At 42.4% G+C, this 14,240-nt stretch overlaps 1 protein-coding gene across 13 annotated transcripts in view; it reads right to left on the minus strand.

Moving 5' to 3' along the window:
* Atxn1 (ataxin 1) overlaps window positions 1-14,240 on the minus strand; it is a 406,728-nt gene that overhangs the window by 313,577 nt on the left and 78,911 nt on the right. The window lies entirely within an intron of this gene.

Consider the following 14,240-nt stretch of genomic DNA (forward strand, 5'->3'; position numbering starts at 1 on the left):
GTGTCTACAGTCCAGGCACTCCTATAGTAGTGTGTGTCTACAGTTCAGACACTCCCACAGTAGTGTGTGTCTACAGTCCAGGCACTCCTGTAGTAGTGTGTGTCTACAGTCCAGGCACTCCCACAGTAGTGTATGTCTACAGTCCCAGCACTGTTGCACTGAGATGGGAGGCAGAGAATGGCGAATCCACAGAAGCTGGTTGCCTGACTAGGCTGGTATACACAGTAGCAAACAAGAAAGACCCAGTCTCAAACAATGTGGGAGGTGAAGACTCTCACTGCAGGTTGGCTTCTGGAAGCTCCACCCGTGCCCACACTCTCATATACCAACAGGCACACTGAATGCACACACACATACAAACAAATACAAAACATGAAGAACTTGTAACCAACTACAGAGTATCTTTTTAGGCAAATCTTATTTCAAACACTTTCAACCAATGCCATGTGTTCTGCTACAACAGTCACTATTGTAATTCCATCTTAGACTGCCTTTTAAGACAAACATGCTTATTTCTTCTTTACAGATGGTAGGATGGGCTGTGCTCAGAACCTGGCTGTCTTTTGGCTAGTGTTCTTTCCCAGCTCAAAGTGAAAGACCAAAGATAGAAAACTGAACAGGAGCCTAGACTAAGGAATTCAGAAAGATCAACGAATACTTTAATTATTTTTCTAAAGAAAGCTGTAGAGTTACACACCAGCAATTTCCTTATTTGAATATAATTAGACCATACTATCCCCCCCCCACACACACACCTAAGGAAGCCAGGTGGCCTCAGGCCTGTAATCTCAGCACATGGGAGGCAGAAGCAGTAAGATCATAAGTTCAAGGCCAACCTGGTCTACTTATCAAGTTCCAGGCCAACTAGGGCTACATAGTGAGACCTGCCTCAAAATCAATAATAATAAATGCTGGCAAAGACATGGGGAAAGAAGAATCCTTATCTAATGTTGGTGAGAGTATAAAATAGTGCAGACACTATGAAAATCAGTGTGAAGATTTCTCAAAAAAAAAAAAAAAAACAAAAAACAAACTACAGTTAGAATCTACTATGTGACCCAGCTCTCTACCATTCCTGGGACTGTGCCCAAAGAGCCTTGTGTCATTTCACAGAGATATTTACAATCCATGTTTACTGCTGTTCTATCCACAGTAACGAGGAAAAAAAAACAGCCTAGTTGTCTATCAACAGAAGAATGGGTAAGAAAAAGTAGCTCATTGTGCAAAATGGAATTTACAGGACTATGTATGGAATTAGAAAAAAATACTATATTAAGCGAAGTGACCCAGGCTCAAAAAGACAAATGCCACATTCTCTCTCTCTCTCTCTCTCTCTCTCTCTCTCTCTCTCTCTCTCTCTCTCTCTCTCTCTCTCTCTCTCATGCGTTTCCTAGCTTCTAGTTTATATATATATGGGCCTTAACATGGGGAGAAGTCATGAAACTCGAAAGGGGCCCATGAGAGGGAAAAAGAAGGTTTCCGGCATGGGTGTGGGGGAAGAGAATAGGTATGACATGAAAATGAAAAAGAGAATACTGGGGGCAGAAGGTGCGAGCAGGGATGGGAAATGAAATGGGGAGGGCGGGTGGGGTGAGGTCAGACAAGTACACATGAAAATGCCACAAGGAAACGCATACTTCATATGCTAATTCAAAATTCAGAGCCAGTCTACCAAAAGGAAAAGGAGGAAACCAGAAAGGAAAGAAAGATGGCTGGATGGAGAATGGGGCCAAAGAAAGAATAGAATAGAAGGAAAGAAAAGAGAGATGGAGTGAGGAAAGCAGAGGAGAGGAGGAGGGGAGAAAAGGAGGAGAGAGAAAATGAGGGAGTGGGGGTGGGGAACAAGAAAGGAAGGGGAGGAGGGGGAGAGGAGAAAGAAGGGAATGGGGGAAGGAAGGAAGGAAGGAAGGAAGGAAGGAAGGAAGGAAGGAAGGAAGAAGAAAGAACTGAAGAGGGAGGGGAAGGAAGGGAGAGACAGGGGGTTTATTTTCATGTAAGAGGATAGGTTCTAAAGTTTGGAAAAAGTCAAATATTGCCCAGGCTTTCTCTGAAACACCCTTGGGTTACCCATAAATATTGCAAACATGATTCTGTGTATTCAATACAACAGTTTTCCTGTAATAAAGTCCGGGTACTACTAGCCTACTGGGGAGAGAGGAGAGGGGGCTGTAAATGTGCAGATGCTCAAACCTTCCTTTTATTACATGGAAATGTCAGAGTCCCAGCTTTCAGTCAGGGGAATAAACAAGGAATGGCAAAGCACTACAAATCCAGCAAGGTTTACTCCATTCTCCAACTAACATAAAGCTGCTTTTCAATTATTCTAAGTAATTTAATGCTGCCGATCGAACTAGCCAACTGCTCTTAACCCTGAGCTATACCCCTAGCTATTAAGCTTTTACTAAAAAAATTAGTGAATAGGTTTATCATTGTTATAATTAAAAGAATTGTATCAGGGCACAGTAGAACACAAGTGATAGGAAGGAGAAAAGGGAGGAAAAAGAAGGGGGGCTAAGTGGGGAGGGAGATAGATGGGTAGAATAGAGGAGGGGTTTGGGGAAGGAAGATAACCAAGACTGTGTGAAATTCTATGGAAACCATTTTATAACACACACACACACACACACACACACACACACACACACACACACACTTCAATTTGAGTTGTCCTGCAAAATGGATAATACTCCCCCAAGAAGTCATAGGTAGACAAAAAGCCAGTACCAGTTGTAAGATATCTCCCCTCAGCCTGTCGATCAAAGGTGTCCCAGAGATTGCCCAAAAACAGTACAGACTGTGTTGTTATCACCATTGCTCTTGGTTGCCTATCAGAACTTAATGGCAAGACCCTATTACTGAAGACATCACACTTCTTGGTCACAGGACATGGAGAAACCTGAGCAGGAAGCTTTCTCCATGCTGGCTCTAACTGTCATAATACCAGTTAGAGCATGCATCTGGGGCAGGGAGCCATCAATAGTCTTACCCAGCTGTGAATCCCGTGAACTTCAATAAAGACTAGTGTAGCAAGATACACCAATGGGTGCAACAGTGTGGCAAATGCTATGGCAGTGACCAACTACTATCGGATTGGATTCAAGGCCCACTCCCTGGGAGGAAACCTTCCTGGTGATAAAAATCTTGCCAGGAAGTTCATAGGAACCTGAGTGTGAACTTACTTCTATTATTTTGCTAAATGGACATTGTATGAAACTGCCCTCTAAATTCATCTCTCTACACCCATGGATCGGTGCAGCTGTCTGAACTCAATAAGCTAAGTGTCTTATTGCAGTGGATGGTAGTTAATAAAGAAACTCACAACTGGCTAAACTGCAGAAAGTAAGCGATTATGGAGTACTCAGCCATACATGAGACATTCATATCACACCCCTAAGACTCAGGGACCATTGTTGAAGAGGAGGCGGAACCATTACAAAAGCCAGAGGTTAGGGAGGACCAAAATCCAACAGTGTCTTCTATACGTGGTGGACTGCCACACTCATTAATTCACAGCAGTTGTGGTTGCCTGCATAAGAGCTGCACAATTTGATCAACTACTTCAACATCTTCCAGCTTCCAGGAAACTCCTCAAAGAGCTCCCTTCCCCAAACATCTCCTGTTCATTTCCCCCTTTCTTTCATCCATGATATTCCAGGCTCCAAAATAAATTTCTATCCACAGCACCTCTCAGCCTCTTCTACTGAAATTTACAGGCTCCTTAGAAGGCAGCCTCACCAAGACACAGGCATCACCATGCTCTTCACTCATGAGCCCCTCCCAAGGAAGAAGGGTCCAGGCTGTCTGGGACCTTGGCTTGTGCATGAGTTGTCAACCAATAGTGAGGGATGGGCATAAGAAAGGACCGAGAGCTGGTTACTGTCCCAGGTTCCAATGGCTTAAAACTAAAGTGAAATAAATGAGAGTGGCTGTTAGTCACGGTGATTTACAATCACTCAGACAGCCCAAGTACTACATGAATGTGGGGAAGGAAATGTGCACTAAAGGTTTGCTTTATTTTTCTTTTACAAATGAACCATACATTCCATGAATTCAGAAAGCACCACCTTCCACCACTCATCATTGTGTTTAGCAAAGTTTGGGAATTATGAGATGGAGGTTGTAGCTGCTAGAAAATGGGCAATTTCAAGAATAACAAAAATTAAACGAGTAGTCTAGCTAAGGGATGGAAAAACCATCGAAGATAAAAGGTTGAAGGAAGGGATGCGGGACTTTGGGGCTTTCTAGCAAATCCCAGCAAAGGAGCAAGTGCTATTTCCTCTCCTGCCTGGGCACTGCTCCAGGAGGGACCCCTGGATCCTTTTCTGGATACTCCCTCCTTATTGTCACATTGAAACTCTTTGCTTCTCAGCCTGACAGTTTGGAAGGAAAAGTGCTGCCATGGAGGAAGGATAAGAATGCCTGTCAATCAACAATGCCCCAAAGTAAGCCAGGCAGCCCTACTCTCCAGTCTTTACTAGAGTTCCATCCTAAGAAACCAGGACACAGGACCAGAGGCGTGACATTGTGTGCAGTGTGGGGTGATGAAGAGCCACCTCTCCAAAACTGTCCCAATCAGTATTTATTAGAAAGGGGGAATGGGAGGTGTCATAATACATGAAATATTACATTGTTAAGGAAGGCCAAGTATGAGCTAAGTAAGGCATTCCTGCTTCATGTATAGGAAGGTGGATCTCTCATTAATGAGCAATGCAGCATGGGGTTTGTGGAACACACTTGTTTCAACACATCAAAGCTGCTCCTGCACACCTCCTTCTCACTCCCATTAGCTCAGTCTTGTCAGGAGAAGGAGCTCCATGAATCACTTGCCTGTGTTGAACTGTTTGTATGTTTTGAAGTCCTGATTAGGCCATTAGTCTCTGAGAAGACTGCACGGTAAACTAAAGAGCTGCCATTATGTAACTTCCCAAGAATACACAGGGAGCATTGACAGGGAGGCTCCAGTGCCAGCAAGACATGCAGCGGAGCTTGTCAGCAACAAATGAAATGTATGTATGGGTGTTAAATGCAGAAGTGAAGGAAAATGATCCATGATCAAGTCCAGGCCAGCCAGGGCTACACAGACAAAAACAAAGCACGAACGTCTATTCTGGACAGAGCAGAGTCCTGGAAGACTAAAGGCCCCTGTGCAACCAGTACCTGTCATAGACCAGCTGTTAACGTCACCTTTCCCCCTGCACAGCAACATCTGTAAGAGCCTTGATAGAAGGCAGAAACCCAGGGCAACAGCACCAGAAGTAAACCCTGAGCCTTCTGGGGTAGCAGCTGTTCCCTTCCAAGCATACCCTACGCCTGTCTGCCAACATCTGCATCTAAACACAGCTCATGTTGGGTCTGACATGAAAAATCCCCTTTTCCTTTCCGTGACTCTCGTTTGTCAGCTCCAAGATCAGAAAAAAAGACTGAATTATATAGTTGAGGGTTTCCCATCCAAGGTTATATAGAATGTTAACAAAAAAGGGGTGGAGGGGGGCGTTGAGACAGCTCCCAGGGTGGAAGCGTTTGCCACTCGAACCTGAGTACCTAGGCTCCATCCCTGAAATCCACATAAAGAGGAGGAGAGAGCCAACTCCACAATGTTGTTCTCTGACCTCCACAGGAGTTTGCTGTGACATGTGCTCTCTGTCTCTCTGTCTCTCTGTTTCTCTGTCTCTCTCTGTGTCTCTCTCTGTGTCTCTGTCTCTGTCTCTGTCTCTGTCTCTGTCTCTCTCTCTCTCTCTCTCTCTCTCTCTCTCACACAACACACACACATTTTTAAAGTTAGAATACCTATCTTCATTTCAAGCTAATTCATACACTGCCTATGATAAATAATGACACATACAAGTGGTTTTGTGTTGCTTCATTTAAGAAAATTTGCAAGGATTCAGTTAGTTGGAACCTCCCATGGGGAAATGGAAAATGATGGACCACCAAGAACTGATCAAAGTCTTCCTGGGTAACAAAGTGCTAGCCTGGGCAAGAGCCCAGGGAGCCTAGGGAGTGTTCTAAGGTATTTTTCATGGCATGACTGCTACATACTGGTCCATTAACCCTCACTTTCTGACTTCTACTCATACGCTTCATATTATTTATTTGTTAAGTTATATATTTTAGCTGAACTTGAAATGACAGTTAATTTTAGGAGGCTGCCAACCTGGGTCAGAAGAGCCTTAGAAACCTGGCTCACAGCTGCACTGGCACAGGGAGCCTGAACAGCCAAAAGCCAGAAGCTGATGGGACCAACTTCCCAAAACACAGAGAAAGCATCCATCATTTGCTTTCCCAAAAAAGGAGTTACTTGAGTTACTTGCTGGAGAGTACCAACTTTATAACAACCAGCCACTTCCCTGTATACTGTGCATACAAACCTAGCCAGCTCTGTGCCAGGCAAGCTTACAGGAAGTGGGTTTCTTCACCTGAGACTAACTCTGGGTTTGGAGGGAGGGAACAGGAAAGAGGAGAAGGAAGAAAGATGGAGAGAGGGAGAATTAGGGGGAGATTCCCCCCTCCATGGGCCAGCACATAGAAACAACCCACACAGCTGCCTGCCTTGAGCCTGTCTCCATTGACTGTCTTCCAAAGCTAATTGTGGCTGCAAAGAGAAAGAGCAGTTTCTCAGCTTTGGTACCTTCCAGGTTATTTCAACTTTCCACCTCTGTTAACTTCCCCGCAGGAACTTTTGGCCCAGAGCCCTCCTTCATGTTCATGAGGCAGAGATGCTCAGAAGGAAAAAAAGTCTCACTCCCTTTAAAGAGTTGACGTCATGGGAGTCCTCTGCCCTCCACATTTTGGAGATTGTAGTGAAGGGGCTTAGGGAGCCACCTCGAGTGTTTCCTGACACATAGATGCTTGCATTTCGACTGGGAATAAATCAACCTTTCCCAAATGAAATCTAAACACAGGCAGTGCTCTGTCTGAATTTCTGAACCCCATTCTAGTACAAACATGTTTGGCAATTAGTGCCCGAAGGCTCACTGGTGTTCTCTGCTTGGCAGACAGCTCTGCTGCCACCGCGGGTATTACCATCTCAGGATTCCCACCACTTCCCTTTCTTCTGCTGCTCTGTTCTCCTTTCCACTGAGATGTTATGTGGGCTGGAGCTAGAGGGGCCAGGAGGAGGGAGCATCGGGATGCCAGGGAGCTATCAGTGTTTCTGCCAAAGGCAAGGCTCATGCCTCAGGCCCCTTCTTTGGTTGGTGACAGAAAATAGTCACTTGTTTCATCATTTGCTTGGTATTCAGAGGCAAGCCACAGAGTCAATGGGTCCAGCCACAGATCAGAGCTCAAAGGTGTGAGGACAATAACAAAAATCCCCTGAGTATGGCAAGGACTTCATGCTGCCCCCACAGAAAGAAAGAACAATTTTTCAAGTTTCATTTCCATCCGTTGGAACAATCTAGACTTGTCTGACTGGGAACAAGCAGTAGCCCATGGTGAGGGTCGCCCCACCCAGCCGCTCCCATTTGAAAGTTTTCCATACTGATTTCCTTATGGAAGACCCATTCCCTTAATGTATCACTTCCTACTGGCCAATGAGGACTTTCTATCACAAATGTAAGATAAAGAAATGGCCTTCACAGTGTCACAGGAATAAAAATGCCTATCATGATAAACACTGATAAGCATCCTTTATCACAAACCAGGGGTATTTGGGATTTTAAACTTTTTTCAGACTCTGGAATGCTTTGCACATATACAATGAGGTATGGTGACAGAACTCAGATATAATGATGAAATTCATTTGGGTTGCATGTTTATGTCACAAAGACAGCCTAGAGACCACAGGTTAAAATCTCTCCAGGGCACCAGTGCACTTAGACCTGTGTTACTCATCAGTGGAATTTTCCACTTGGGTCATGTTGGTCTCAGAAAGTTCCAGATTCTGTACCATTTCACTTTGGGGATTTGGAATTTAGGGAGACTCTGGCCTCCCTAAATATTGATTCCCAGGTCTATAAGCCAGACCCCACTCTTTTCAAGCCCTGGGCTGACTCCAGGGAAACCTGTTGGAGCATCCTGGGGATTCTGAAGCCACAGTGGAAAAACCACTGGTAAAAGTCTACTTCCTCATTTTCCTGATGTTGAGCAAACTTAGCTTATCTGCCCAAAGCCACCTGATTGCAGTCTCGTGATTCAGAAGACTCCGGGAGCCAGCCAGGAGTCTTCTTCACCTCTTCTTACTACTGAGAATTGGGGGCCAGGGGGAGAAGTCAATCTCTGACAACAGAGAGAATATATTCTTACGAGTCTGAAATTCATTTTTTTCTGAATTTATTACATAAACTACACAATTCAGATGAAGTATCTCTTCCTAGATTGGGAGTGGGTATTTTTGTATAGAAACTTAAAAGTACTCATTTATTCACCTGGTATTCTAAGAGTGATGGAGATGCAATAGGAAACAAACAAGAAATATTGATGAATAATATTTGCCTTGGGAAAACAAAATAAAGGAAATGGTCAATGCACTAACATATCCATGTCTACAAATAACACATGTACACACACACACACACAACACATGTATACACACACACACATATATATATACACACACAACAACACATGTATATATACACACACAACAACACATGTATACACACACACACAACACATGTATACACACACACACAACACATGTATACACACACATATATATACACACACAACAACACATGTATACACACACACACAACACATGTATACACACACATATATATATATATATATACACACACAACAACACATGTATACACACATATATATATACACACACAACACATGTATACACACACACACAACACATATACACACACACATATATATATACACACACAACAACACATGTATACACACACACATATATATACACACACAACAACACATGTATACACACACACAGCACATGTATACACACACACACACACACATATATATATACACACACAACAACACATGTATACACACACACACAACACATGTATACACACACAACACATGTATACACACACATATATATATACACACACAACAACACATGTATACACACACAACACATATATACACACACACATATATATATATACACACACAACAACACATATATACACACACACAGCACATGTATTCACACACACATATGTACAAATACACACACACACACCCTTCAACTTCTGGCCCTAGGATTGCTAGTCTTGTGTGGGAAGGATTGTAATTTGCATTCTCTGTTAGGCCAGGCAAATCTGTGGGTATGCTGTAATTTTTTGTGTTGGGATTAGTGCCCCACTTTGACCACGAATGCCACTTATGCATTGGTTCACCATGCATACTGATGATAAAGTAATACACCTGCGTGGTGTCGAGTATCTAACACAATACCTTCTGCTAAGAAACCACTGATCTCCCCAGCCCACCCCCCCTCACCTTCAGCATGCTGGGTTTTCCCTTGCTGGAGAGGAACAAGGAGATGAGTAACTGGTGAAGGCACCTTAGGTGTTTCCCCCACCCACAGACCATGAGGTATCTTGTGCATTTTGAAAGAAATGCACAATATTGCTGCTACACCCACGCCACACACACACACACACACACACACACACACACACCAGCATACCCTGAAAGGCTTTATTATATAAAAATGTAGTGATACTCCCAGTTACAATCTGAGTAGAAGATGTTATTCATTATTTTTTTTTCTCCTGGCCTACCAAGAAGATAGCTTTGTTTAATTGAATTTATAGAGTTTACATGAAATGTTTACAGGTCATAAAAAAAGAGGCTGGCACCTCCTCTGAGGTACGTGTCCTGAGCAAAAGCAGTCATCATTCAATCTTTAAACTGTAAACATGGAAGCATCAAGATCAAGCAGAAATATGACCCACAAGACAGTGGTATTTTATCTCCCCATAAATTACTTTAAAAACAAGAAGATTTTATTTTATTTTCACCACATTTACTTATTATCCTCCTCATACACAAATTTTTTGGTTTTGTGAAGGAATCTCCCTACCCACTCTGGGGGGAGGGGGTCTGGAATTTGCTATGTTAGAATTTGCTGTATAGATCAGGCTGACCTCAAACTCTCAGAGCTTCCCCAGTCTTTGCCTCCTGAGTGCTAGGATTAAAGACAGACATATGCCACTGCAAGTGGCCACACAAGGTAGGACACTTCCAGGGCCAAAAATCCTAAATAATGTGAATCAATGTTTTTCATGTATTTAAAAAAAAAAACACAATAAATGATTTTTTTCCTCCTGGACAGTTTCATTGATGCATCTAAGTTATTCTGATTAGTGTCTCTCCACATCCTTCTCTCATCTCTCCCACCTCTGTCAGTGTTCCCTCTTCCCTACAGAGTCCTTCTCAGTGTCCATGTTCTTTTGTTTTGTTTGTAGTATACTACATTTAATCAGGGCCATCTGTGCGACAATAAACACATTGGAGCTTGCAGGGCTCACCAGTGGGTACAAAGTTTAAAGACTCTGATTCGCTCTCCCAGGCCAGGGAGTAACCACTCTTTCAGCAGGGTTCACCAATCTGTGACTGACTTTGAAAAAAAATGTCTTGATGTATAACTTCCTCTATTAAAATATTCATGGAATTTTAAAGTTGTTAGGTTGGTTGGTTGGGGTTTTTTTTGTTTTGTTTTGTTTTGTTCGTTGGTTTTTCAAGATAGTGTTTCTCTATATAGCCTTGGCTGTCCTGGCACTTGCTCTGGAGACCAGGCTGGCCTCAAACTCACAGAGATCCACCTGCCTCTGCTTCCAAAGTACTGGGATTAAAGGCGTGTGCCACCACTACCAGGCATTTAAAAGTATTTTTGAGTAATTCTTTTTGAAAGAGAAAGTGTTCAAATAATAATTTAATGTATTAAAATCATCTCATAAAATTTCCTAGAACGCAAGGACAAAAATATCAATTCAATCATTACATGTGAAATATAAGCCATGATTGACAGAATTAAGACATACATGGAGGCCCTCCAAATTTCATAACCATCGTTACAATGTTTACATTGGAGATATTGAGAACCAGTTCTGATGCTCCTTCCTCACTTGATTGTGAATCTTTAAAGGGAGATTGAATGTTAGCCTTTGTTTGATTTTGTTTTGTAGTTTTTGTTTTATTTGACTTATTTGCTAAATATGTTTTTTATTGAAACAGAATTGCATCACTTTTCCTCCTCCCTTTCCTTCTTCCAGCCCCTCGTGGGTGATTTATTTTTATTTTATGTGGATGAATGTTTTGCCTGCATGTATGCATGTGTGTACCACATGCACGTCTGATATCCACAGAGATCAGAAAAAGGTATTGGATCCCCTAGAACTAGAGTCATAGGCAGTTGTGAGCCATCATGTGGGTACTGGGTATTGAACCCTGGTCCTCTGCAAGAGCAACAAGTGCTCTTAATCACTGAGCCATCTCCTTAGTCCTGACATTTCCATTTTTTTAAAAGTTTCTTCACACATGCATTTAAATTCACACAAGAAATGAAAATTCACAAATAATTACTTGAATTATGTTGACTTTCCGGTTTTCTATACTAAATCTTTCAGGGTATATAGCATGGGACAAACAAACTTGTCACACAGAATCCATATAATTACACTAAAACACATGAGTCTAATTTTAAGGGGTCATTTCAGACTCTGGAACATGCCTTGTGCCCTCTGAGGTAACAGCTACAGTGGTAGTAAAAGCAGCCAGTTTCTGTCAGTGTCCCTGTGGGTTCTCATGGATTTGCATGTGGTGGCCAGACACCAAACTTGGATGAAGTTCCTCAAAAGCCACCCCCTTGCTTTTTGAGACAGGGTCTTTCAGTGACTCTGTAGCTCATCACATAGATGGCCCTGGGGATCCTTGTTCTCGGTCTCCCCACCATCCTGATTTTAAGTTTATACTACCACACCTGGCGCTCTCTCTCTCTCTCTCTCTCTCTCTCTCTCTCTCTCCCTCTGTCTCTCTCTTGGTTTTTTAAGACAGGGTTTCTCTGTGTAACAGCTGGAACTCACTTTGTAGACCAGGCTGGCCTGGAACTCACAGAGATCAGCCTACCTCTGGCTCCCAAGTGCTGGGATTAAAGGCGTGTGCCACCTCTTCATGGTCACACCTGGCTTTTTTATATCAGTTCTGGAGATCAAACTTGGGCCTCATGTTTACATGGAAAGCACTCATCCTTACATGGAATGCATTCATGCTTACATGGAATGCTCTTTTCCAACTAAGCCTTTTCCTGAGCCCAGCAGAGCCCATTTCAAAGCTGGTAGCACCACAAATCACTGGGTCATCCTGCAGCAGTATTGAGACCAATAGGAAAAGTATCCAGCCAATATTCTAACAGACAATACACAGTTCTGTTTTTGAAATTATTCGTCTCAGAGGGGTCCACCTTAAAGGCCTGTAACAAAGACTATCTTGAAACATATTACTGACAGAAGGGATTATTTAGAACATACTAATTATTTAGAACATACATGTATTTCCCTGACATAGAGTCACTAGATGTTATACTCGAGGCTAAAACCAGAAAAGTTTAAGTAATCTGCTTGGTTGGGGAGTCAATTATTCCATCCGTAGCAAGCAGGAAGGAAAGGTTGTATTGTTTGAGAGATTTTTTTAAATATCCTACAAATAGTTAAAGACAATTACTACAGATTTTTTTTAAAAAAACATTTTTAAGATATAAATAAAGTCATTCAAATAAACAAAACAGTTACTGAGAACCTCCTATGTGGCCTGGGTGAGGTTTCTTAGTCCCATGAACTTTCTGTATATTTACAAAAGTATTTAACTAAATAAAGTCTTTCAATAAAGAATGCAGTCTCCCACAATGTCCATGGAGCTGCAATCCCATCTAGCTTCTACGGCATGGTCAACCTTGGGTGGGATACAAGCTTTAGGTGAACAATCTGCAAGAGGATCCATGGATTCAAAGCCCGAAGACAGAAGCGCCAAGCCACTGGCACAGAATTACACCCAGGAAGAGAAGCTGTCTGTCGTATGAGAAGTATTCATTGAAAATACCATCTCAGCTTACTGAGGCAAAACTGACTTAATTTTTTTCCAAGCCTCTAAAATTAAACTTCTAATTTTAATTTCTAAAAGAAATTGTGTGTGTGTGTGTGTGTGTGTGTGTGTGTGTGTGTGTGTGTGTGTGTTCGTGCATCTGTGCATGTATGCTCATACTAGCTTGTGCAGGTGCAAGTGTGTGTGCCGGCGTGCATGCCTGTGGAGGCTCGGCATCAGGAGTCCTCCTAGACTGCTCTCCACCTTATTTCTAAACTAGCTGTCTCAGCTGAAGCTTGGCCTCCCATACTTCTAGTCTAGCTGGCTAGCTTGCTCCGGGGATCCCTTCTCTGCTTTCCAAGTGCTGGGATTACTAGCAGGTTTCCACACTCAGGAGCATTTATGTAGCTTCTGGGAATCAGAACTCTGGTCCTCAGGCTTATAGAACAAGCACTGTATCCACTCAGCCAACTCTCCCCTAACCCCCTCAACTTGCTATTTTAATAATGAGAGAATTTTCACAAGGTTCTACCTCAAAGACACAGGTGATCCAATGATGACATGACATGGATGCTCTCAGATCAGCCTAAGCATGTACTAGAACTTACCACTGAAATTTTCAGTATATTAAGAACCAGGGGGAAAAAATTTGAGAATTCCATGACATTAATGACATTTCTTTGAATTCATTAGGACATGTCTGACATTTATTAGCATGAAATAAAGCAGCATATGTATATAAGAGAAATGCATAAAGATTTATGTAGAGAGACTAAATTCAAGGTGGTTATAAAAAATTAACTGAGAAACAGACTGAGAATTTCCCAGGAAAGCAAAAGACAATGACACTATGAATCAGCATTTTCTACAAGCAGCCTGAAATAAAAGAAAAAAAAAAACATGCAAACATGTACATATGCACACATACACACAAAGAGAAGCAAACATACACATACACAGCACCATAACAAAGACAAAACATATGAGTTAATCTATGTGTTTATATTTAACACTTAAGTGGCTTCTGTGATCTTTTAGCAAATCTAACTATTCCTTACAGAAGTTCCCCAAAGCTCTGTGAAATCATTACTGTTGTCTTGGCAACTTATGCCCCCCCCACCCCTCGCCACCAGACTCACACACCCTGCAGAAAGCCTCAACAAATAGAATGCTAGCTACAGAGAAATCGTACTCTCATAAGGCCACCTTTTACAGCATCATGCTTCTGTGCCAGG

This window comes from Cricetulus griseus, chromosome 3 (assembly GCF_003668045.3).
Source record: "Cricetulus griseus strain 17A/GY chromosome 3, alternate assembly CriGri-PICRH-1.0, whole genome shotgun sequence".
NCBI classification, from domain to species: Eukaryota; Metazoa; Chordata; class Mammalia; order Rodentia; family Cricetidae; genus Cricetulus; species Cricetulus griseus.